Genomic DNA, 4,945 nt, shown 5'->3' on the forward strand with positions numbered 1-4,945 from the left:
CACAAAATTAAAAAAATTATCACATGTATACAAGGATTTCCACATAAGATGGTGAACTGTAAGGATTGAATATGCACAACATTTCTATTTATCAAGTTTCTTTTCGTGATTTGTCGTGGCCATACGCTTTATCAATTGTCACGGGAATTTTATTACTTTTTCTGTTGATTTGAACGGAATTATATTAGTTATTGCTATTTATAATAGTCCTATAGAAATCTAATAGACTTTCCTGGCGAATGTGCTAGGTTTTCTTATCAAATTTTTCATCACTTGTGCGGAAATTTTACGCACGCGCAAAAAAAATTTTCCAAAAAAAGAAAATTTTCCGCGTGCGCAAAATCCATTTTGCGATGAAATAGTATATTGCGTTACTAGTGCGTAAAGTTCCACTTTTTCACACGCACGCGTAATACATCCTATTTTTGTGATACCTGCCGAGTTCACTCTTCGGAATGGTAGTGAGGGTAAAGTGTAGTTATTTTTTGCATGAGTGCGTAAAGTTTAAGAGCGTGCGTTAAGTGAATTTCGAGTGCGTAAAGCGAAGCTTTACGCGAAAAACAACTGTTTTCCGCACACTAAATTGTTCCAAAAAGTGCACTTTTCAGGATGGTATCATAAAATAGTATATTGCGTTACTAGTGCGTAAAGTTCCACTTTTTCGCAAGCACGCGTAATGCATCCTATTTTTGTGATACCTGCCGAGTTCACTCTTCGGAGTGGTAGTGAGGGTAAAGTGGTTGTTTTTGTGCATGAGTGCGTAAAGTTCAAGAGCGTGCGTAAAGCGAAGCTTTACGCGAAAAACAACTATTTTCCGCACACTAAATTGTTCCAAAAAGTGCACTTTTCAGGATGGTATCATAAAATAGTATATTGTGTTACTAGTGCGTAAAGTCCCACTTTTTCGCACGCACGCGTAATACATCCTATTTTTGTGATACCTGCCGAGTTCACTCTTTGGAATGGTAGTGAAGGTAAAGTGTAGTTATTTTTTGCATGAGTACGTAAAGTTCAAGAGCGTGCGTAAAGTGAATTGCGAGTGCGTAAAGCGAAGCTTTACGCGGCAACCAACTGTTTTCCGCACACTAAACCGTTCTGAAAAGTCCAATTTTCAGGCTGGTATCATAAAATAGTATATTGTGTTACTAGTGCCTAAAAGTTCCACTTTTTCGCACGCACGCGTAATACATCCTATTTTTGTGATACCTGCCGAGTTCACTCTTCGGAATGGTAGTGAGGGTAAAGTGGTTGTTTTTGTGCATGAGCGCGTAAAGTTCAAGAGCGTGCGTAAAGTGAATTTCGACTGCGTAAAGCGAAGCTTTACGCGGAAAACAACTGTTTTCCGCACACTCAACCGTTCCAAAAAGTGCACTTTTCCGGCTGGTATCATAAAATAGTATATTGCGTTACAAGTGCGGAAAGTTCCACTTTTTCGCACGCACGCGTAATACAGCCTATTTTTGTGACACCTGCCGAGTTCACTCTTCGGAATGGTAGCGAAGGTAAAGTGGTTGTGTTTGTGCATGAGTGCGAAAAGTTCAAGAGCGTGCGTAAAGTGAATTGCGAGTGCGTAAAGCGAAGCTTTACGCGGAAAACAACTGTTTTCCGCACACTAAACCGTTCCGAAAAGTGCACTTTTCCGGCTGGTATCATAAAATAGTATATTGCGTTACAAGTGCGTAAAGTTCCACTTTTTCGCACGCACGCGTAATACATCCTATTTTTGTGACACCTGCCGAGTTCACTCTTCGGAATGGTAGTGAAGGTAAAGTGGTTGTTTTTGTGCATGAGTGCGTAAAGTTCAAGAGCGTGCGTAAAGTGAATGTCGAGTGCGTAAAGCGAAGCTTTACGCGGAAAACAACTGTTTTCCGCACACTAAACCGTTCCAAAAGTGCACTTTTCAGGATGGTATCATAAAATAGTATATTGTGTTACTAGTGCGTAAAGTTCCACTTTTTCGCATGCACGCGTAATACATCCTATTTTTGTGACACCTGCCGAGTTCACTCTTCGGAATGGTAGTGAGGGTAAAGTGTAGTTATTTTTTGCATGAGTGCGTAAAGTTTAAGAGCGTGCGTTAAGTGAATTTCGAGTGCGTAAAGCGAAGCTTTACGCGAAAAACAACTGTTTTCCGCACACTAAATTGTTCCAAAAAGTGCACTTTTCAGGATGGTATCATAAAATAGTATATTGTATTACTAGTGCGTAAAGTTCCACTTTTTCGCACGCACGCGTAATACATCCTATTTTTGTGGTACCTGCCGAGTTCACTCTTCGGAATGGTAGTGGGGGTAAAGTGCTTGTTTTTTGCACAAGTGCGTAAAATGAACTGCGAAGCGTCACGCCCGAAAATTCACTTTACGCACGCCATGTGGAAAACGACCGTTTTATGCACTTTTCAGGCAAGTATCACAAAAAACACTTTTACGCACTTGTATTGAAATACATTATTTTCGCACATGATCATTTGGAATAGAAATCTCAAGTGCACAGCAAACTGATAAAGAAAAATTGTTCAATACAAACATTGATATTCCTCACGCCGGTACCTTTTATGTATCCTCGAGCCGCATTATTGTGTAATTTTATGTGTTAACCGCGTTCACCAAATACGAGGGTACTTATTATACTATACCTGGCTTTCGATAGCCAGAGTCGCTAGTCCCGCCACGTACGCCTCGCTCTCTCGCCAGTTGCCGCTAAAACATTGTACGGACTTGTCAGTTCTTAATAATTCCTCAAACCTATTAATTCTCTGTATTCTCTCTCCTTGGTCTAGTTTATCATTCTCTAATTTTCATAGTTATTTGGAGAATTGAATGTGCGAGTTCAATGGTGTAATCAGTATTCATCGAAATTAATTGCATTTTTATTCAAATTTTGAGTGGCAGTTTTGAATGGTGCGAGATTGATAGTTGAGTTATGGTTTCTTCGGGTGATGAAAGGTGTTCAATCGTGTTTGGAGGTGCTCGGAGGAGCATTTCTGTAAGAAATCCATTCAAATACATCGAGATTTATTCACTCATTCGGGTATTGTCGCTTGTCATGCAAATCTAAAGTTAATTTGAAAGAATAATTAAATTAAATCAGGTGTTTCCAGTGTTTTTCGCGGTATTCGGGGGCTTATTTGATGTTTACGACGTGTCGTCAGTCATCGGATAATTTCTCATCCTTCAATTTTTTTATCTCGACGCGACTGATAGTTATTGCGATTTATCAATCAATGGAATGGATTGATTTCGTATCAACATTCTTCACACATTTTCCTTCGATCCTCTTCGGTGATTGAGGTGGAATTTACTTCCTGGTGGTCTGGACAGTTCGAAATGCGTTAGTGAAACCGTGGAAAATTGTGATAGCGAGATGATCAAAGTGTTATTTTGCGGGGGGCAAAAACAAGTGGAAAAATGTACAGGGGGAATTCAGTTGTTTTGATGTTTATTTGTGGTTTAATGATTTTGAATTTTTAATTTTATTAGCTTCCAAGTCCTTGATTAATAATCCTCAAGAGACACTATTTTTCTTCTAGTAAATCCGTTCATCATTTTCTAATTATTGAATTATTTATTGGAAATTTCACAGGAAATTCCAATATTTAGTTCTGAATTTCATAAGCATTGAAATAGGTTTGTAATTGTTTCGTTCTGTTGACTAGAAATATTGCGCGAGTGAATGCTGTTGTCTTGTTTTGATATTCATTTATTCATCCATCATTATATTATTGCTTAATTAATAATCCTCAAGAGAGATTATTTTTGTTCTAATTAATTGAATTATTGAATTATTCATTGGAAATTCCACAGGAAATTGCGATATTTAATCCTGAATTTTATAAGTATTGAAATCAATTTAATTGCCTCGTTCTGTTGATTATAGGAATATTTCGAGAGTGATGTTGCAACTCGTAAAAGTTCCCCTCAATTTTAATTATGCCCTCCAAAGATATCAGTAGTAAAGCGATAAAATGGTTCAAGTCGATTTCGACTATTCCAATTTTCAACGAATATGTCGGAATCTAAGGGAGATATCCAAATTTCTGCCAAAACCTTTTTTATAGCCCTCAATTCGCTCTACAAAAAAGGTAATTACAAAAATTTCGTTATCTCCATTAGATTCAGAGATATTTCTCGAAAACTCAGCTAAGAGCTGAGTCAACTTGAACTGTTTTACCGCTCCGCTACTGATATCGTGAAAATAATCCGCGAATTCACTCTGAACTGATTTAAAAACTCTCACTTTATGGAGAATAAAACAGATTTTATGTTCTTACAAAAAACTGAAAGTCCTGGTGTAAATAACTGCGAGCAGAGCGTGAGTTTTATGGCATTCCCAAAAAAAGGAGAAATGAGAATTGCAATCAAAATGGGTCACGGTTGCCGGTTGATATTACCTGGCGTTAAAAAAGACAGTTGAAAGAAGCTATTCACATTCTAGTGAAGTATTATGAGTCAGTTCGTCATAAGCAGATCTTTTGAACAATGTCAATGTTGCAGCCTAGCTAGGGATCAACAATCGATCGTTCAGCCTTCGTCATCAAACGTGAAAACACTGGGAGCAGAATAAACATACCCATCTGCACAATTGTTTGACGAACAAAAAAATAAGAATAATGAGAAATTGAATATGTAATGACGATAGTGTTCTAGTCACCTTCGACGTGATGATTATCTTTCGAACGTGATCTTAATTGTTATTTTTTATTTTGGTAATCTAAAGTGTTCTCATTGTCATTCAGGTTTTCATGGCATGGAGACCCCAAAAATTATGATCCGCTATTAAAAAATAGGTGAAACATTTTTGGTCAGCAATCTATTTCGCCAAGCATATGTATATGAGATATAGGCAACTGAAACGATGGATTTGTATTTTCATATTCGGTCTCATCCGCTCAGTCACACCGATTGGGGGGGGGGTCGCCACCTGCTCGCTTCGCTCGCTCCCCCCC

General features: G+C 38.0%; 1 protein-coding gene across 3 annotated transcripts in view; it reads left to right on the top strand.

The window, feature by feature from the left end:
* Window positions 1-2,656: 2,656 nt before the first annotated feature.
* The window catches only part of LOC107044292 (bcl-2-related ovarian killer protein homolog A), an 8,515-nt gene continuing 6,226 nt past the window's right edge, over window positions 2,657-4,945 (top strand). Inside the window, exon 1 of one of the 3 annotated variants that reach the window (XM_015266101.1) lies at window positions 2,657-2,709. The gene's annotated coding sequence lies outside the window, so the exon portion shown is untranslated. Of the gene's footprint in view, window positions 2,986-3,336; window positions 3,627-4,945 lie in introns of those variants that run through there. The other 2 variants (XM_015266100.1, XM_015266102.1) reach the window with 2 other exon arrangements.

Source organism: Diachasma alloeum, unplaced genomic scaffold, assembly GCF_001412515.2.
Source record: "Diachasma alloeum isolate Michigan unplaced genomic scaffold, Dall2.0 Dall_scaffold_00711, whole genome shotgun sequence".
NCBI classification, from domain to species: Eukaryota; Metazoa; Arthropoda; class Insecta; order Hymenoptera; family Braconidae; genus Diachasma; species Diachasma alloeum.